General features: G+C 36.5%; 1 protein-coding gene across 1 annotated transcript in view; it reads right to left on the bottom strand.

Annotated features, from left to right (window-relative positions):
* GRID2IP (Grid2 interacting protein) overlaps window positions 1-22282 on the bottom strand; it is an 898914-nt gene that overhangs the window by 340240 nt on the left and 536392 nt on the right. The window lies entirely within an intron of this gene.

Raw genomic sequence — 22282 nt, 5'->3', positions numbered from 1 at the left:
CAAAGTTGAATGTGTTGAGAGGAAAATCATATCCTTAAGGAAAAAATAAAATGTAAGAGATAGAAAACTTACATGATGTATAAGATAAGTTTTTTTAAGACTTAAGGTGAAAGTCTTTGGTCTTTGTTTAAACTCCACAATTCTTTCTTTGTATACAGATGATATTATCCATTGCAGATACTCTAAAATTGTCCCTGATTGTTGCACTGATGAATTGAGCAAGTCCATTAAGGTTGATCATTAACCCCATATTGCTGTTAGGGTGTACAATATTCTTCTGGTTCTGCTCATCTCACTCAGCATCAATTCATGCATGTCTTTCCAGGCTTCTCTGACTTCCCATCCCTCTTGGTTTCTAATAGAACAATAGTGTTCCATAATATACATATACCACAATTTGTTCAGTCATTCCCCAACTGATGGACATTCACTCAATTTCCAATGCTTTGCCACCACATACATAGCTGCTATGAATATTTTTGTATAAGTGGTGTTTTTACCCTTTTTCATGATCGCTTTAGGGTATAGACTCAGTAGTGTAAAGTGAAGTCTTTAAAGGTTAAAGTCAGAGAGCAACTGGTAAGAAGCAAATAGGACTTTTCATATGCAAGTTTATTTCCTAGTTGTCAGGAATAATTAGTTAAAATGGGAAGCTATAGCACAGCTAGGCTGGGGTGAGTTCCAGGTTTCTCTGCCCTAGACTTTTCCCACTGCCACACAGCAAGATTTTTCAAAGTGACCTTGTACTCAACTGAAGGCAAATTTTGTGTTTCTGGCATGGTGTAACATGATGAGATTTAATAGAGACAAATATGAAGTTCCATATTTTAGTTCAAAAGAGCAACCTTACAAGTACTGTTTAGGAAATGAATGACTATACATGTCTTCTGGAAACCAAATATCTAAGTGATTTGAGCACATTTGAGTCAACAAACAGAATGCTGTGGAAACTTAAAAAAAAAAAAAGCTAACGGTATTCCAGATAGCACTTAGGACTTTAGTGTTCTGAATAAGGAGGGTGACAAGCTCATTCTACTCTGTTGGAATTCTGATGTTCTTCAAGGCTCAGATCTGGTTCTGCTTCTTCCATGAGTCTTTCTTTTCTCCCCCATTTGTACACCTGGAATAAGACCTAGACCATGTTCCACATGCCCAAAGTCCAGGAAGCTAAGGTCTCCTCCTGGCTCTTGCTGTGTTGGCTCCAGACTTTATTGCTCTTTCTTTGTCCAATTTCTGTTTTGATGGAATTCCATCCTTTTCCATTCCTAGAACCTATCACTTACTTCTTATCTTCCAGTCCATAAACTCTGATAAATCATGGGGTTCCAGGTAAACTGCTAATAAATCCTTAGAGTGTACCACTTAGTCTTCATCCTGAAAACTTAATTAGCAGTATCTTCTCCCAAGCTACAAAAGTTTTTTATTTAGTCAATAAATGTCCATTATCCCCCCCCCCAACAATACCACTATTATATTTATTTCCAAAGATGATTAGGGGAAAATATTTCCAAATATGTTTTTAATTGTTCCAAAATATGTGTAGCAGTTCTTTTTGTGTTGGTAAATAACTGGAATTTGAGAGGATGCCCATCAATTGCAGAGAAATGCTGATGTAATACTATTATGTTATAAGAAATGAAGAAGTCATTGATTTTAGAAAAACATGGATAGACTTGCATGAAATAACATAGAGTGAAATGAGCAGACCCAAAAGACTGAGTATACAGTAAGAGTAATATTATTTTAAGGACAACTTTGAGTGATTAAGTCATTTTGACTATTATAAATACTCAAATTAACTACAAAAGACCTAAGAAGGAAGACACTAACTGCATCCAGAAAAAGAATTGATATATATATATATATAGAAGTATGCATAGAATGATTTTATACCAACACATATTTGTGTCTAATGGTAGCCATGGGGGGTGCAGGGAGGGAAGGAAAAAAGGAAAGTTATATGGGAATTTTGTTATATATTTAAAAGGAATAGAAAGCTGTGCATAATAGATTTGCAGTTTCATGTACAATCCCTTTTTGCCTAATCTACTGTTACCGAACTGCTTGTTTTATTTCATAAATAAAAATCAAATAAGTACAATTTTAAAAAATTGTATATCAGTGCTGAATGAAGTCTGAATATTTCCTCTTTGCAGGATCTAGGTACAGGTGGAGTCACTAATTCTTCTCTTTGTTATGGGAACCTGGTTATGTTCCTCTGTGTGAATTTTAAAGCATCTAGCAAGAAAGTGGGGAAGTAGATTATTAAATTATCTTTTTTGTTGTTCAGTTGTTTTCATTTATGTCCAATTCTTTGTGACCCCATTTGGGATTTTTACTGGAGTGGTTTGCCATTTTCTTCTCTAAATCATGTTACAGATGAGAAACTGAGGCAAACAGGGTTAAGTGAATTGCCCAGGGTCAAACAGGTACTAAGTATCTTGAGGCTAGACTTGAACCCAGAAGATGAGTCTTCCTTGACTTTAGGGCTGGCATTCTATCTATTGTGCCACCTTGCTGCCCTAATAATCTTTACCTACCATTACATTTTGATAGATTCATTAAATGCAGCATTTAATGAAGACATTATTGTCCCAACAAAAGGAACTCAAATACATTGTATTTCTCGTAGGACAGTTAGTTGAAAGGAACAAATTAGACAAAGAGTATGGGTAAAATTGATCATGATCTGATGATTTATTTTAGTAGGGGCAGCTAGGTGGCACACTGGATAGAGCACCAGCCCTGGAGTCAGGAGTACCTGAGTTCAAATCTGACTTCAGACACTTAATTATCTAGCTGTGTGGCCTTGGGCAAGCCACTTAACCCCATTGCCTTGCAAAAAAAAAAAACCTAAAATAATTCCCATGCTGTAATAAAGAAAAACTGAAGTTTTCTATACCTTGGGAGAAATGATTGTAAGGTATGGATTCCAGGATTCAGTGGATTGTTAAAATGTAAAATTTATTGCAATGCTTAGCATCACAGGTGAGAACTTTCTCCCCTAGCTATCACCCTATCACTAGCTGTACTCAGATGACATAATTTAGGTGTTAACAGAAAAGTGTGAATGGCCATTCTATCTGATACTGGATAGCAGAAGAAATTCAGACTAATTGATTCCTCCCCAAGCTAGTTGATAAATTAACAGATGACAAGGGGCAAGTAATAAAGACAACAAGGTGTTGGTTTTTAAAGGCAGTACAAGGAAGGATTTTCACTTTGGTGTGAAAAATTTCTCTGATAGAATTAGAGGAAAGTCAGCCACTGTCTGGCCAAGGATCCACCATTCTACTGAAGATCCTGAAAAGGAAACTTTGTAGAGGAAAGGAAAAAAAACAATCCCCAGTCAAGGCAGAAGGGAAGACCAACCTCTGCAAGAAGAAAAATGAGTCAGCTAAGTAGGAGTCTTGAGGTGGAAATGAGCTGCTGAGAAGGGCCTGCTAAAGAGTCCCAGGTGATTGACTGCCCAACAGGGATACTAGGAACAGGTGGAAGCAGTGTGCGGATGCCATAGGAAGAATAAGGACAACAGGACTCTGCAGTGATAGAGGGGTGAGTGGCCTTGGTCACATCTTCCCTATCTGTGCATCTCACCACCAGGGGACTCCATGCATGCATCAACTCTGGAGGAGTATGCCAGGCTGTGTTGGTAAGAGGAACTTCATATAACTACTCTTCTTACAATGCCACCTCAGCAAATGCTTTTGCTTTGGGCTAACTAAGGTTTGGTGGCTAACTATTCTAGGTAAACATCTCTGGAGGTTAGTGAGCTATAGTTTTAGCAGTATGACTGCAGAGAATTCTTTTAACTAAAGAGTATTACTCCCCGATAGCTAGGAGAGTATCCCAGAGAGGAGTCTCTACTAGGTAAGGACGTTGTTCATAGCTCTATCCTGACAACACAAGCTATTTTAGTCATTACTATATTTAGAAATAATGTAGGGGTGGCTAGGTGGAGCAGTGGATAGAGCACCGGCCCTGGAGTCAGGAGTACCTGGGTTCAAATCTGGCCTCAGACACTTAATAATTACCTAGCTGTGTGGCCTTGGGCAAGCTACTTAACCCCATTTGCCTTGTAAAAAAAACCCTAGAAAAAAAGATATAATGTAGAACTTCTTTCTTTGAAAGTTATAAGGACTAATGTAGTCCTACATACAAGATTTTTAAAAAAAATTTTTACTTTTACTTATTTTTATTTTTTCCAGTTACATGAAAAGATAGTTTCCAGCAGTCATCCTTTTGCACGCTTTTGAGTTCTATATTTTCCTATCACCCTCTCTTTTCTCCCTCTCCCCTATGTCAGTGAACAATCTGATATAGCTTGTATATGTACAATGACAATCTTGGTTGCATTGGTTTTATTTGTGCATTATAATTTATTTATCTTTCCCTCCATCCTATCTTCCCCATTTGTACTTTTCTTTCTCCTTTTCCCTTATCCCTACTCACCAATGTTTTGCTTCTGACTGTTACCTGTCTCACACTGTCCTTTCTCCAGGTCCTTCCTACTTCCCTGTAGGGTACAATAAATTTCTAAACCCAATTGGGAATGTTTATCATTCTCTCTTTCAATCAGATCTGTTGTGATTAAGATTTATTCAGTGTTTACACTCTCCCTAATTTCCCTTTAATATATGAGGTCCTTATGCCTCTTCAATGTGGTGTCAATTATTCTTTCATGCCTCTGCCTTTTTCTCCCAGTATAATCCTTTTTTCAATGTTCATTCTATCTTGTACCCATACTCTTAGTCAAATTATACTCCTTCCAAAATGTCAGAAACATAATCATATCATAATCAATTTATACTCATACCCTCTGTCCAAGTATACTCTCTCCATCTGTCCCAAAAGAAATACAATTCCCATGAGCTAAAATAAATCATCAGATCATGATCAATTTTACCCACACTCTTTGTCTAATTTGTTCCTTTCAACTAACTGTCCTAAGAGAAATACAATTCTCAAGTGTTAGTGTCAAGGTATTATCTTCCCAGTTAATCTTATTATTTTTTTTCTTAGGTTTTCGCAAGGCAAATGGAGTTAAGTGGCTTGCCCAAGGCCACACAGCTAGGTAATTATTAAGTGTCTGAGACTGGATTTGAACCCAGGTATTCCTGACTCCAGGGCTGGTGCTCTATCCACTGTGCCACCTAGCTGCCCTCAGTTAATCTTATTGATTAACATTTTTTCTTAGGCTTATTGACTTACATTTTTTCTTCCCATTTATCTTTTGAGAAATCTCTTGAATCTTGTATTTGAAGGTCAAATTTTCTGTTCAATTCTGGTCTTTTTATCAGGTAAGTTTGAAAGTCCACTATTTTACTAAAAGTTCATCTTTTCCCCTGAAAGAATATGCTGGATTTTGCAGGGTAACTGATTCTTGGTTGTGTTCCAAGCTTCTTTGCCTTATGAGATATATGGGATATAATATTCCAGGCTATCCTTTAATGTTGAAGCTGCTAAGTCCTATGTAATTCTGACTTGCTATTTGAATTGTTTCTTTTCAGCAGCTTAATCAATTTTTTCATGCATGACTCTCATTTCTTTTCTTCATTTTTCTTCTTCCTCTCTTCTTTGATTTTTAAAATTCTTTTTGAACTCTTCCAAGAGGTCTTTTTCGATTTGAGACCAATTCAAAAATCTCTTTGAGGCTTCACATATAGACATTTTGTCACTCACTGTTTTTCTCTTCTGAGATGGTGTTTCTATTATCCCTACCAGAATAGAAGCTTTTTTATGGTCAGTGCTTTTTTTTTTTCTTTTTCATTTTGGTAGTTGAACTCTGCTCCTGGGGCAAAGGGGACACAGTCTGAAGCCTTGATCCCTGGTTTACTGCTTCCCTATGGTGCTGCCTATGGTATTTAAGATGCTAGTGTGTTAGCTCATCTCAGGTCTACCTGTTGTACCAGAATTCCTGGGGCCTGAACTTTGTCTTCTGAGCTGAGGTTAGGAGCCTCACTGAGCTGGTCTACTGTGCCATTCGCTTGCTGGGCCTGGACCTGAGCTGTGCTGTGGCTCAGAGCCTCCCACTAGCTTCCCAACTCTTCTACCTTTATTGGGCTATACTCCCCTTTTATCCACATGAGACAGACCTTTACTGACGTTCTTCCATGGTATCTTGAGTTGAGAACTTATTTCATTATGTTTTTGTTTGTGGGTTATATTTCACATAAAATTTCTTAAAAGAAAACATTTTTTAGTGATGCTTTTTATATATTTGACATTTCCCAATGAGTACCATCCCCACCACCCTTCCTTGTCCAGGAATCAGCTTGGTAAGAGAGGGTGGATAACTAGGACTGGAAGAACCACCAGCAAGGGCATCCTTCCATTTTACCTTCCTTTGGCTTCTTTCCCCAACCCAGGGCATTATAATTCTATGGGGACAGTTGGTTAGAAAGAGATTCATGATTGTTCATACCACTTAGATGACCTAGGTGTCCCCACCTGTAAGCCTACTTGTGAAAAGGAAGCCTACCAGGCCTAACTATTTTCCCTGTCATTATATATACTAATGTACTCTGGGTCTTTCCATTCTCTCTGACACTATACCTTTCTGGTCTGAGTTGCCAATGTGCCTTAAGGACCCTGAGTTCCTTCCATCTACTCAATATTCTCTTTTACGTGTTATATTCCACAATCAAAATGTTACAGATAGCATGGACTGTCTCTGTTTCTATATTTCTTTTTTCCTTTATTTGTCTCCCTAGCACTTATCACAATCCTTGGTCTATCAAAAGCACATAAGTAATGCTTTTAATTCATTCATTTACTCAGGAAAATAATATATCAACTATGTCTGGCAGCATTCTGTGTCTGTAATACACTATCTAGACAGAGTTTCTGTAATATTCACCTATTTTCTTCCAAGCTTAATATCAACTTGTTGCTTAATAGCATAGTGCAATTTAATTATTCACCTCATTGATATTTATTAACAGTTTTGACTGATTTAGATGAAGATCTGAAATATGATGGTGCCTTTGGGAAGGGAAAGAAGGCACAAATCTGAGAGACTGTAGCACCTGGGAACAGATTTGATTGGTTCTAGGGATGGGGCAAGGGAGAATTTTAAAAATTCAGATTGAGAGAACAATTTAGTCAGAAGTTTTAGACATGTTGAGCTTTAAGGGTCAACAGGTCACACAGGTGAAGAGGTTCAATAGGCAATTAGATATGTAAATCCGGAGAACTCAGGGAAAATATAGATGTAGGAGCTATCTGCATGACAGTCACATTTGAAACAATGGGAGTATGTGAGCTTTCCAAAGGAGAGGTTGTAAAGAGAAGAGAATTTTGACAATAGGGGTATCAGAGAGTTTTTCCATATAATAAAGTATAAGAAATGATATGGAAATAAGTAACTATTCTTCTAGTAACATTAGATTTCAGAAGTATAAAAGATATTAGATATTCCTCACACTGTAGAAGAAGCAACTAAAGATAAGAAAATAACATGACCAAGGTTGTATAATTACAGCTGGAATTTGAACCCAAATCTTCTGACTACCAATAAGCTTAGTATTTCTTATACTTACACTGCCTTAAAATAACATTTAAAAAATATCTACAAGGAAAAGACATTTTAATTTCTTTACAAGTTTCCTCTTACTCCTTTTAAATTACTCCACTTAACTATTTCAATATAAAAAAGAAATCAGAGATACCAGTTAATTGGGTTTTAAAATGTAGTGAAAATGAAAAAAAATAAATAAACCCAGAATAACACATACTCCATCTTTCAGGATATTGTTAAAGGAATTAGAAGCAAGATACGTATAAAAGAAGTTATCTGTGGCCTTGAGAATGATTCGCTTTCAAAAAAAATTACTGTATTTTACTTTTACAAGCAGCAAAAATCCACTTTATCCTTTCCTCTTAATTCTCCCCTCAACTTTCGAAATTGAGAATGAAAGAAAAATAAAAATTCCTGATGTATAGTTTGTATAAATATCCCCCCAAATGAGGAGGGGACCCACATTGAGTTTGATTTATTGGAAATAAACATGTGTTAACCTTCCCAGAGTTGGTCCTAATCAAGGCCTTAAGAAAGAGCAAAATAGAATTAGGATAACAAGCACATTTATTGATCATTTTCTAAGTTGCAGATTATGCAGACCTGCATTGGAGATGTCAAGCATGGAGAGCCAGACTTCCCAAGATGGAGGCATATTGTTGGCTTTATTAGCCTTGAATATCAGATGGCATGATCTGTAATATTACCTCTGGCTTATCCAATCAAAGAAGAGTAAAGCCCCCCAAACTAGGATGGGTGAGGAGGGAACTAAACAAGGTGGGCACAGGACTCAGAATGGGGCAGGGGAACTAACCTCAGACATTCCAGAAAAAGAAGTGCCTTATCCTAAGAGAGCTTCAAACAAAAGGAAATATCTGTAAGATTTTTAATGGGATTAAAAAGGCAAGCCTTTGTTCTATTTATAATTAAGCAAGTTTTTCCTCTAAGCATCCTTTTCAATCACTAAATTGATCTGATTGTGACTTCACATACATATTGACCTTGTTAAAAGAAATTATGTCTCATTGTGCATCCTGAGTTCTACATCCTTTATAGGTGGATAGAATGTTTTATCCTTATTCCTCCAGAATCATGTTGGTGATTTCAATGACCATAATTCATAATTCTTTCAAATTATTTGCCTTTATCATGTTGCTGTCTTTTTATGAATTGTTCTCCTGGTTCTGCTTACTTATGTAACTTGAACCATTATGTCATTCCAAATTTTTCTGAAACTATCCTCTTCATCATCTAGCACAATAGTATTTCTCTTATTTCCAACAGTACAATAATATTCCATTGACTTTGTGAGAAGTGATTATTTCTTTCTTGTATTAATATCTAATTATTATATTAGAATCAAGGTTTCCCCCATTTTCTACTTCTGCATCCAAAAACCAACCAATGTGGGAAATTTCTCTTAAAGATTTCTAAGTTTAAAAGAATTAATTCTTAAAAAGAATTCTAAGTTTAGGCTAATGGGTGCATTCCTGATCATCGTGTTTACTCAGGTCTGGAAAAGTATTGATTCTCCTTTTTGTCATACAGGTGATATTGAAATTGATATTGGGTGATCTACTCCAAGATCCTCATTGGTAATATAGCCCATCCTCTAATTATAATATTCATTCTCTCCTTAATTGATAATCAATCAGAATTGATTGCCATCCTCACCTGCTTTACCAAGGGCAAATAAATTCTGAGTTCACTGATATTAGGGGGTCTTTGGTCTAAGGGAAATGATCATCCATTTGTTAATAAATATGGTGGCATTATAAATAAAATGATTAATTACAAGAAGTTTTCTTTCAAATCTTTTAAACACATCTTTTTTATAGCACAATTGAATTTGATCATATTTATATACCATATCTTGTTCAGTCATTTCTCTATTGATGGGTACCCCTCAGATTTCTATTCTTTGCCACCTGAAAAGCTGTTAAAAATGATTTTGTTCATCCTTGGGGGGTTTGTTTTACTTCAGGATTAATTCCCTTTCCCTTTTCTTCCCATTTCCTTGTGTGAAATGTATTTCTGTACTCAGTTCTGTGGATGTGTATTCTTTCCTTCTATGACAAATTTAGTGAGGTTCAAGTGTCAGTCCCTTGTTTCCCACTTGTACAGATTTTTCTTGTTTACCCCAAATGTAATTTTTCCTAATCTCTTTCTCTCCTACCTCTTCAGTATATTCCTCTTTCCTTCTTTTTCCATTCTTCTTTTAAGATCAAGACCTAACAGGACCACTTCCAGATCTTGTCTGATTAAGACTCCCTCCTTTGACCTTTGATGATGGTAAGTTGAGAGGAGACATACATTATTTCCCTATCTGAAAGTAATCATTCTATTCTTTTTTAGTCTCTTGTAATCATTCACAGTTACCTTTTTATGTTTCTCTTAACTCTTGTTTGAGCATCAAAGTTTCTATATAGATCTCATGTCTTCATCAGCATTATCATTACTTTGAAGTAATTTATTTAATTAAAGATCCATTTCCCTCCTTTAGCTGTACACTCACTTTTCTGGGTAAGTTATTCTAGTTTGTAAGTCTATGTCCTTTGCTTTCTGAAATGTTGTATTCCAAACTCTGCTCCTTTGTAGTGCTAAATTATGTATTAACTTGACTTTGCTCTTTGGTATTTGAATTCTTTCTTTCTGGCTGCTTGCAACCCCCCACCCTCCACCTCATCTCCATTTTGGAAAGAAGCTCTGGATTTTTGCTAAAATGTTCCTGGGAATTTTTATTTGGACTGCTTTTTTGTATTTTCTGTTCCAAGAAAGGGACTAGTGATTATAGTTCTACAATGCTCTCTGGTTCAACAATATCTGGGGATGTTTAAGACTTCTTGAAATATAAAGTGTATGCTTTTTTTCATGAAATTCAAGTAGTATAATGATTCCTTACTTTTTTTTCTGGTGGATCTGATATCCAGGTCAATTGTTTTTGCTAGGAGACACTTTAGACTTCTTTTTTCATTCTTATTATTTCTTGTCTCATGGAGTCACTGGCTTCTATTTGGTTGACTGTTCTAATTTTCAGGGAGCTTATAACTTAAGCAAGGTTTTATACCTCTTGATTACTACTAATTAATTCCCTTTCCTTTTTTCCTACATTCCAGGTCTTGTTTCTTTTCCAGTTCTGCCCCATCCATTTCATGCATCATGCACTCCCATTTTATTGGTCAAAAACATTTCCAAACTTTAAAAATTCTTTCATGTCCTCCTTTAAGTCTAGTTAAATTTGGACCCAATGAGGCTTTTTGTAAATACATTTTAAATTATTTTCTTCTGTGTTTACATCTGGAGAATACCTGTTTCTATAATTGCTTGTTATGGAATCCTTTTCTGGCTTGCTCCTTCTTCCAGGTTATTTTCTGACTTCAGTTTTGATATTAGACTAGGTTCTAGACACTTCTGAATGGAAAATTGGGCTGCTCCTTTCTTGGTGTAGTCAATCTTATTTTGTTCCAGGATCTTAGGGATAGCTCAGGTTGGGGACTTGCAAGCTTTCAATGTTTCCAAAGTGGACCGATCTATATCTAAGTCTGTTTGGTACCCCTCTGGTCTGTACTGTGCAAGTTCCTGACTGGGTTTGGGTCTGAGTAATAATAGACTGCTTCTGGACTCCACTATTAGCTAACTGGAAAATTCTGCAAGTTCAGAGGGACAACTATAGGCTCCTGTTTGGTCCAAGATTCCACCCTGGTTATTCCTCTGCAGACTTCAGAATGGATTAGAAGCTTGAACAGAGACCCTGCTCCACTCTTGGGGTCTGAACCACACTAGTTCCTTTTGAAATCACTTCTCTCTCCCTATATACTGCCTAGTGCCTGCCTCAGAACAGAAGAAATGAATGCAAGACTATTGCAGTACCTGGGTATGGATCTAGGGATGTTCTACTGAGTCTGGGACCTCCTTCTGCCCCAGTGCACAGCCTATTTCTTGTTCTGAAATGCTCTACTGCATCTCTTGGTTAGACACCTTCTCTAGTGTCTACAGCCCTATCTGTCCCCTCACACCAACCTGGGATGGGAAAATGACTCACTGTGACTTTATTTAAATTTTTTTTGCATTTCTGCATCTGGATTTGGTCTGATGAATTTTCCAGATCTAGTTGGAAGAATTTTATGGGGAGAGCTCACTTGGCTCTGCCTCCCCAGAATGATTTACTTTCTAACACTTGTCTAGATATTAGGCATTTTAAACGAAGTTTTCTTCTTTCTGCAGATATAGGAGGTGACAGAGAATTGCTATCTTGGACTAATATGGAAGAATTGGTTCATGAAGTAGCTATTATGTGAACCTGAAGGAAGTGACCACACTATCTTAGAGCTCATGATAAACAGAAGAAAAGTCAGGCATAGTCAAAATAAACTACACTTTGGGAGAAAATCTGGAAAAGAGTTCAGAGTACAATATAGACAGATTTCCAAAGACTAAAAATCTGAGTAGTTCAGGTACAACAGAATGCTATGCAGTAGACTAAGGCACAAAGTAGTTGTTTAATAAATATTATTTGACAAACTGACTAAAGAGAGATAGAGAAGGTGAATATGGTTAGATGAGAAGAATAAGTCTAGTAAAAATAAGTGTTTAAATTGTGCTAAAGTGTTTGTAATGAAAGCTTGGGGATGAATTGAATAACAGATGATGGAAAAAAGGGAGAACAATTACTTTTTTCTTTAATTTTCTCTACCAAAGAAAAAAAATTATCAATATGGCAAGTAATTAACACAGAACTGGAATTTAAGACAAATAAATTGATAAGGGAGCGCTTATTTCCCTTCAATGAGCTGAGATAATCAGTATCCAGCAAACTGTACATCCAAGGTGGTTGAGTCACCATCAGTGACTGTCTATGAAAAATTGTGGAAACAATGACATGGGCAATTTACCAATTTTCCAAAATGTTTAGAAGGTAGATTTTTTCAAATTATGATTTAATGAGCTTTATTTCAACTTTTAGAAGAGATGATTTACAAGTTATTTGACAGAAAAGGGAGAGGCAATCATTATAAATCAGCATAGGTTTCCTTGAGGTGAGAGGCCTTTTTTTTTTGTCTTTGTATCCCAAATCTAGTGCTACATAATTTTTTTTTTACTGGTTGTCCTTCATTCTTTTTTTTATTAAAGATACTGAGTTTTACAATTTCCCCCCAATCTTGCTTCCCTCCCCCCTCCCCCCACAGAAAGCACTCTGTCAGTCTTTACTTTGTTTCCATGTTGTACCTTGATCCAAATTGAGTATGATGAGAGAAATCATATCCTTAAGGAAGAGACAAATAGTGCTATATAATTAATAAATGTTTGCTGAACCAAAATTGAATTGTAACAAAGTCATCTCAGAGTAGACTAAATTCCTTTTTTGATAAATTTACTAGATTTGTAGATTACAAGGAATAAATGTGTACAGAAATTCAGAAATGCATTTGACAAAGTTACTAATAATATTCTCAGGAACAAGACCAAGTGATATGGGGGGGGGGGATTTAGAACATTTTGGGAATGACCTAAACAATGTTAATTAGCCAATTAACAAGTGTTTTTAAATGACTATGTTTCAAATACTGTCCAAAGCACTAGAGACACAAAGACAAAAATTAACCTTCAAGGAGCTTATATTTCAATTGAGGATCCATTTGTTCTGGACTTTATCTAAAATAAATCCAAAGTAACTAGAACCCCTAGCATTTTGAAGGAGGGGATCAGGAAAGACTGAGCTTTGAAAGGACCTAGGGATTCTATAAAGAAGAGGAAGACATGTATTCCAGGCAAGGGGGTAGTTTGTGTAAAAGTTCTGAGATGGAAGATGTAGCCATGTTAGACTGTAAGGTGCATGAATAGGAGTAAAGTAAAATAAACTTGGAAAGGTTGTCTGGACAGAGGTTGTGAAGAGTTTCAAATGTCAGATAGAGGAGTTTGTTTTTGAGCTAACAGGGAGTCACTAGAGTGTTCAGAAAAGGATTGAGACATGATCAGACCTGTGTTTTAGGAATATCACCTTACCAATATTATGGTGAAAAGGAAGAGAGTAAAGGGCAATTAGGAGACCATAGTTAAAAGTCAAGATGAGAGATGAAGAGGGCCTGTGCTGGCTGATGACTATAACTGGAGGGAATAGAAGAGAAGTTAAATGTTGTGAAGAAAAACTGAAATTTTAACAGCTAATTGAATATAAGAGGTGAAGAAGTGTCAAGGTTGATTCTGTTGCAAACTTGGAAAATGAATGGTAGAAGGATGAGTTTGGGGGGAAAGATGATGAGTTCCATTTTGAAAAATGCTGACTTAGAGATGCCTAGGACATCCAACTGGAAAAGTCCAATGTCATCCAATTGATGATAGGGCACTATAGCTCAGAAGAGAGGAGGGCCAGACTGAACATATTACTTGCAGGATCCTGTTTGATCTGGATATGTGGAAAGCAGCTCTGAGAAGAGCTCAGCAGCCCTCACACCAGAGGAACTAGTCTTTGAATACACGCTGTGAAACTGTCAGTTACAGTAAATGGAAATGGAGAAGTTTTGAGTTCTGTGGACAAGTTCACTTACCATTGCAGTGTCCTCCTTTCCAAGGAGGCACACATTGACAGTGAAGTTGACACGCATATTGCCAGAGCTGGCTCAATATTTGGGAGGCTCCAAAAGAAAGTGTAGGAGAGAGTCTGAAGGTCTACAGAGTGCTTGTGCTGACCTCATTGCTATATGCCTGTGAAACTTGGACAGTCTACCCAGTGCCATGTCAGAAAACTGAATCATTTCTATTTAAATTGTCTTAGGAAGATTCTAAAGATCACCTGGCAGGAGAAGATACCAGACACTGAGTCCTTTCTCCAGCTAAACTGCCAAACATTCCAATATGACTACAGAGAGTGCAACCACGATGGGCTGGACAAGTTGTTGGAATGATAGAAGTATACTTGCCAAAAAGACTATCTTTATGGAGAACTCACACAGTGCAAGCACTCACAAGGGGGTCAGAAGAAGCGATATTAAGACACCCTGAAGGTCCCACTGAAGAATTTTAGAATTGATTGTGCAGCATGGGAGACACTGGCAAAGGACCTCCCAGCATGGCATGCCCTCATCAGTGAGGATGCTGCACTCTATGAGCAAGGCAGAATTGAAGCAACTCAAAGTAAACATGAGATACTTAAGTTTAGATTACTTCAGGTGTTCACAGTGACTACTTGTGCCCAGCCTGTGGTGGGGCATTGTAATTTATCTCAAACATAGTGATGTCATTTTGGTCTTCTTCGACGAAGGACAAGAATCAACACCTAAATATGTATATGTACATACATATACATAAATTTATCTAATATTATATGAGGGCACACACACATACACACACACACACACATATATATGTAATTCACAAATTATGCTATTTGTTGTCATCTAGGCTATTAAAAATATTAAAGAGAGTTCTAGGTAAAAGAGATGAATAGATTTATGTCAACCAGGATAAAGTTAACCTAAGCCTCTAATAGAGTGACCTAGAGTTCTGTCCTAGTCTTCACTCATTGACATTTTTAACAATAATATGGATTAAGACAGAATTAGCATGCTTATTAAATTTGTGGATAATTCAAGGCCAGGAGTAATAACTTTTTTTAATCAATCAGTAAACATTTATTAAGTATGGGCTACATGTTTGTGCTAGGCACTGATGATAAAAAAAATTAAACAATTTCTTCCTTCAAAGGGTTTATGTTCTTTTGGAGGGCATGTACATATAAAGGAAATTACAAAACAGCTTCAAAGTTTTAAAAAGGAGGATATTAGTAACTGGATGGAGCACTTATAAAAGCTTCATTAGGAAGGTAAAGCACATTGGGTCTTGAAGTTAATCAGAGACTGTAAGAGGGAGAGAAGAGGGGAAAATGAATTCCAGGTATGGGGGATGGCCAATGCAAAGATTAGAAATAGGAAGAAATATGTAATACAGCTGGAAAGGTTGGTTGGGGCTAGGTTGTAAGTTTTAAAATGCCAAAGAGACTAAAACCTAATGGACTGAAATTTAGGGATAAATCTTAAAGTCTTATACTAGAGTTAAAAAACAATGGGACAAAGATAGGGATGAGATAGCTGGGTAGCAATTTACGTATAAGGCACCTTACAATTTTATAGACCACCAGATTTCATAATGGCAGCAAAAAGTGGATATGTGATTATAAGTGGCCTTTTCCGATGTTGATATCTAGAATGGAGATGATAGTTCTACTGAAAAGGGCCTAATTAAGCAACAAATGGAATATTATATTCAGTGCTGATCACCCCATTTCAGGAGGGATAGAACAAACTGGGGATTTCCAACCCTAAAGTTCATGATTCTTTCATGGAATCATAAAGTTTAGGGTATCTACTAGAATTACCATAGATCCCATAAAATGGTCTGATAGACTTGGGCTCTTTCTTTTCATTATAGCACACTGGCTCTAATTTGGCAGTCCCCACAAATGTCTCAAAGTAAATTATTTGCCTAGGACACATCCAACTAGAAGAGACATTTGAACTTTCTTTTTCTCTAAGCTACATTTACTTTTCCATTTCAGTTTCTACAAATGAAAGGTTTAGCATTGTGTCTGGCACATAATAGTTAATTGCTTAATTCCTCTATTCCTGTCTTCCCTTTCCCTCCAGAAAAGACCAATGTCAGATCCTTCTAGTCTCTTCTATTTCTTCTATATTTCTAACTGGCTGCTCAGCATCTTACCAAAATTACAAAAGAAAATCAGTGGAGTCATTTGATGTGATAGCAATAACAAATAAAGGTTTCTGGATAGTAAAGATATTGGATAAGACATCAAACTAGGAACTGCCTACAAGCACTCCCAATGGAATAAAACATTCACCACCTGTCCCAATTACCCATCTGCCATGCAAGACAGCTGCTAGGTTGATGTATAAATATTGTCGACCACTACACACAAAGAGCACCCTTGAACAATGTGCTTTCTCAACTGTTCACAGGTTGTCAAAAGGCCAGCTCCACAAAACCTGGAGTATGATTTCAGCTATAATGTTAACATGTCTATGCTGACCTCAGCTGTATAGGATGCTTGTACAGTAGGGACCTCTGTCCTTTAGAAATCTTCTCACCATACTCTATCTGGTTTCTCAAGTTCCTGGCAAAAGCTGAGAAAATGCTCTGAGGGAAGAATCAGGGAACTTTGGGGTACTAGCTAAATGTGTTGTTGCTTTTACCCAAAAAATAGATGATAGAGCCAGCTATGGATTAAGCATTAACCAACTGAACACATAGAAGAACTGAGTAGACAAGAGTATACTTTTCTATAAAATTTTATTTGTTACATAAAAAATTCTATACATTTGTTAGACTAAAATACAGTTTGCATTAGAATTCTGGAAACTGAGTCAGTATACATAGACAACCTATCATTAGATCAGCACTGGTATAATTTCCCTCTTCCCCCATTTATAGTTTTGTACAACAAAACATTTCAAATTCTCCATCACGTTATCGTGTTTCTCTCTCAAGCCAGATGGAATTCCATCCAAGTCAGAGCTCTTGGCAGCAAGTTTACCAGCAAGATTCTATCTAACTCCACAAAGTTAATTGCTTAATAAACTTATTTTGAAAGTCCTTTGGAAGCATGAGTGCTCCATCTGAAAAATATGCAGTGGGTCAATCATAATACCCAGAAATACTCAAGCTACAGCTCCTTCTGTGGGGGCATTTCCAATTGTATGCTTGACTTCCCCACTGGGCCAATATCATACAGTTAAGCTGTAGTCAGTTACAATCCCCAAACTACTAAATTAAAAAAGATACCAAACTATAGAATTTGAATAGGGCTCAAACCATCTTATCCAAGTCCATAAGAGAGAGAGACAGGACCTGATGCACAAAATTATTTTTAGGATATGAAATGGTCCAGACTTGAGTCCATAAGACACATCTACTTTTTCCCAAGATATTAATAACTGCTATTTATATAGCGCTTTAAGGTTTGCAAAGCGCTTTACATATTTTATCTCACTTGATCCTCACAACAACCCTGTGAGGTAGGTACTGAAGATTTTATCCTCATTTTACAGATGAGGAAACTGAGGCTCAGAAGCGAAGTGACTTGCCCACAGTCACCCAGCAAACAAGTATCAGAGGCAAGATTTGAACACTGACTTTTAAGACCAGTGCTCTTTCCCCTATGTTATGCTGCCTCTTTTAAACAGAACAGAATCACAGGGGAGCAAACACACTTCTATGGTTGCTTCCTAGAAATGAGAAATCGTAGCAAACATTATAGAGTGCTTTGGTGGAACAACACTGCCATGGGGTTTATTCTCTGCAAATATCATACCTTATAGTGGTTAAAAGACCCACTGTTTCTTTGGGAAGCCCTTTTCCAACTCAAGATGCTCTGTAGGACTCAGTAACTCCTCCTGGCTTTCCCTTTTTGTTATTGTTGAAGTGAAGACAATCGTTTGATGGTTTTCCAGAGCAACCTTGTTCTTTGGCAGGGATTTTCCCTTTCAAAATATATATACACATATGTGTGTGAAATTTAAAGGAAAAAGGTTCTTTGCTCAAAGGCTTGTTGCCCATTAATCAGTTTAGTCACAATAAAGCCAGTCCAATGGTGTATATTATCATGCCTGTATCTGATAAGCCAAGAAAATGTGAGTAGAAGAGTTTGAAAATTTCTCCTTATGAAGTTTACATAGCAGTGAGAGAACCACAAGAAAAGAGTTTGACTTTTATGATTTTAACAGTCACATAAAGAAAAGAGAAACAGATTTGCAGTTACCTTCCTCCCAATAGTGACTTATTTTGATAGTGGAGCCTCAAACAAATGGTTTTCTATAAGGAAATAAGGATCAAAGAACATTCCAAGCATAAAGATAAAGGGGAAGGGAGGGAAAGACAGATGTTCAGGTTTCTCTTATACTTCTTGAAGAGAAGTTGTTTGATGTGACAGAGATCACTACAGACATATAAATGAGTTGGATTTAATATTTTTATCTCAAAATATTAACTACATAAAAGTTGTCTCATATATATATATATACATATATATATATATTCATCACATTGCTATGGAATATGTCTAATAGACTCTTAAAGAAAATCAGAGGACCTTCCTTTGGTTCACCAAGACCCACAGATAGGAAAAACTTACATTGTACCTATAAGTAGATGATAAAGTTGTCAGTTAGAATAGCACCTGGAATGAGTTAGTGCCCATCCAACTTGTCCCGTGATAGGGAAAGTGACTTGGATGACTCTGCAGTGTCTATATATATAAGAGGGCAACCAGAGATTGAGTTTCCATTATCTAGATTTTCAAAAGTTACCTTCTTTCTAATGCCTTGAATTATGGCACACACGCATTTGTTGAATTAAAGGAATGGGTGGGACATGAATGTAGATGGAACAACACAAATTCATCCCCACCCCTAAAAAGACAATTCATAATGGATTCCTCCTTCCTAACAGTGGGTACCATTGCCTTAGCATATTAGCATACCATGCATCTTTTGCCATAAATTTCAGTGATAACAGCCATCTTCAAGTTCAGGAACTTATTCCTGGTCTCTGGCCCTTCTTAATATTCTATATAATAAATTTAAAAATATACAGGGGGATAATACCTGCCTCTATATAGACTAATTTGGAAAAGTCTCATTGATAGTGTTCCTGGGAGTATCCTGACCTTTTTTAAAATACTAGCACCTGCCCAGAGATTATTGATAGATAAGAAAATATGGGATTTTTACTCCTTAAGATGGACTGGACTATTACAGCCGATATCCATGTTCAAATTATGATCCTAGGATCCTCTTAAAAGAATTCTAAAATTCTTAGGGATTTTTGCCCACTTTTATCAGACATAATGACCTTCTATGCTGAAGGTCTAGAACTGTTATGTAGTAAGAGGTTGCTAATGTGGAAAAATCCCCAGGCACTCCCAATAGCACAATTGCTGAGAGAGGTTCTACTGAGGTAGGTGTAGAAATAGTAGAAATACTTAGTGAAACAGGAAAACATAAGTAGGAAAACTCATTGTCTTTAGTTGCTTCCCCTAATATATGTGATTACTTAATTGATTTTTTCCTTCACTAAATTTGTTTGCTAGTTAGGTCCTCAATTCTAAATTGATCAGATGCCAGTTAATTTTAAGGGGGAAAAAAACTAATATACCAAGAGCACTGGGACAGGATCTCTTAGATGCTCATATACATGTTAGAATAAAGACAGAAGGCATGCTGGTAGGTTAAGCAGCAATAAGGACTTTAGTAAAATGGATTAGGACTACTTTTCCTTGGATTTTTTTTTTATTTCTAAAGCCAGTAGCTACTATTTTACTATTTTTATTCTTCTACCAACCATCTGAACTAACCAAAGAAAATCTTAATATCCCTAAAAATCATAACTAATCTTAGTCTGTGGTTCAAAAGATATTCATTATTTAAACCCATGTTGGCAGGAGGTTAAGCTAGAAATAGTGAGCAAAGAAGGAGAATGACTCTAGACAACAAAAGTCATGGTCTCCAAAGTGCATCACCACTTGGAATAAGGGTAAATTTAAAAACAGGATAACTGGTAAGTTTAGTAAGTGGCAGCCCTATTTGTTTGTTTTTGAAGAAAAGCTGTCAAAAAAGTCTGCTAGAAGGTGTAACACTGAATTCAGGACTTGTTAGGTAAAGATGAGAAATGACTGAAACATTTGCAAACTATAATGCTTTCACTTGCATACAGGTTCTGGTTAGGTCATCTGAGAACTTGGATACTTTCTCTTAAAAGTTTGGTTGAGTCTCCTGGTCAGAGTAGTTAACCCTTTAAGAAAAACCATTTGGTAAAACTGTATATCAAAATTTCAGGGGAAAGGCAGTCAAACATTTTGAGGGCCTTTTAATTTTTTTTAAAATGGGGTTTGTTAGATTTAATAATGAAATATCATAAAAAATGTCAAATTGAAATTCTTTCCTTGTAGCTTACAAAAGTGACCATTGTTCATGCCATAAAAGCTCTGGAAAGTTTTTTGATTTGCAAAATATAAAATCCCTCAGGTGTGGTACAGGCAGAAAGAGGGACATATAGAGTTTCTTTAGAAAAGAACAGATTCCCATGGAAATTTTTTAGTTTTAAAAACTTTCATTCAAGTTCTCTATAAGACATGGGCTATTTTCAAAGATTAAAATTTGAGATGTAAATTTTCCTCTTGGTGAAACACTGAAATGTCACAATTTGGCCCAGAAGCCTACTAAATTTTTGACTTTTCAAACACATAAGCATATGCAACATGTTTTGTTCCTTATTCCCCAAGTTTGCTAGTTTTATAGTTTTTTTGGCACACTCATGAAGATCCCATTTGTAAAATGAACCCCACCAAGCTGCTTTTTTTCAAAATGTGGGCTTGGTCCCATTAAACAAGAATTGTTTGATTCAAAAAGCAGTGACTGTATATGAACAGTGACTACTTCTGAATAGATTAACATGCATTCTTTAAATACACAAAAATACATTCATATGCATTCAATGCAAAAAAGGCGCTTTATGCTGTGAAAACATAACACACAAACCTCTGCCATATGCATTCAGTATTATGGATCCACAAAATGCCAATAAACATCCACAGAATACATATGGATAACTCCAAGCGAGTTGTAACACTGCACTGTTGTTTCTCAGTGTGAACATTAAAAAAAAAAAGAATCCAAAAATTAACTGCAGCAGGCATATTGACAAGATATTGGATTCTAAGGTTTTTCTGCCTGACATGCCCTACTGGGAACAGACTGAGAAAGGACAACAAGGACTACTGATAACAGGGAAGAACTAGCAGTTGGAGAACAGAATCTTATTAAAGGGTGAATCTTGAGCCCTTTTGTAAGAAAGACTATTTCAATCAGGAGCCTTGCTCTCTGAGACTGGTTTTTATCCCTAGAGAAAGGGCTCTAAAAGTGCAGATAAGAGGAAGGGGAGTGGGGGAAACAACTGCAGAAGATTTTATATATATATATATATATATGTATATATATTCAGCATTTTTGGTTATCACCTTGGTCAAAATGGTCAAGGAGAATCTCCTGATGTACTTTTATTGAAAGCCTATGCCAAAGTGAGCCAACTGTTTTTTCCCAAAGTAATCTCTAATAAAGAATAAAATAAAGTCATTATAATTGGCAACCCTACGTTTGGAACTGACTTCAGAAATATATTTTCCAAGCAAGGATGCATCTTGGGCTACTGTGACCATGAACTTAGTGGCTAACTGTGAAACAAAAGCTGAAGTCTCAGAGGTGGTGACATGTCCTTGGATACACGTGGTGAGTACAGTGATGGTAGCTGCTTTGAGGAAGAGGGAGTGGTGTCATTCTGGAGATAAAATAGCTCAGGACAAAGGAAGGGGTTTAAATTCTCACCAACCCCACTGTCCAGGTGAGATCCTGAATCACTGCCCTGGGAAGGCAAGGATGCCCTTGGCAGATGCTGAAATCAGAGGGGCAGAGAAGAGCTTACACTCAGTTGCTTGATGCCCCTTTGCTGAAAAAAAATATAATAGTGAGAGCTTTTCCACAAATGAAGCACTTATTTCTAGTATTTTTTTTCTTGTAAAGAGAATCTGAGCTGGATAAAACTTATAGAATAGAGCTTCTACAAGTTTTATCCAGCTCAGACATTGGGAAAAAACTTTAAAGAGTAGCTGCCATTTAGGCTTCTTAAGCACAAGGGACTCTTAAACTTGATGAAACTGAGAGTAAGATCAAAACCTTAATTTTAGCCCCTTTAAAATGGAAT

This window comes from Macrotis lagotis, chromosome 8 (assembly GCF_037893015.1).
Source record: "Macrotis lagotis isolate mMagLag1 chromosome 8, bilby.v1.9.chrom.fasta, whole genome shotgun sequence".
NCBI lineage: Eukaryota > Metazoa > Chordata > Mammalia > Peramelemorphia > Peramelidae > Macrotis > Macrotis lagotis.
The sequence above is the reverse complement of the archived record's forward strand: the minus strand, read 5'-3'. Positions and strand labels throughout refer to the sequence as shown.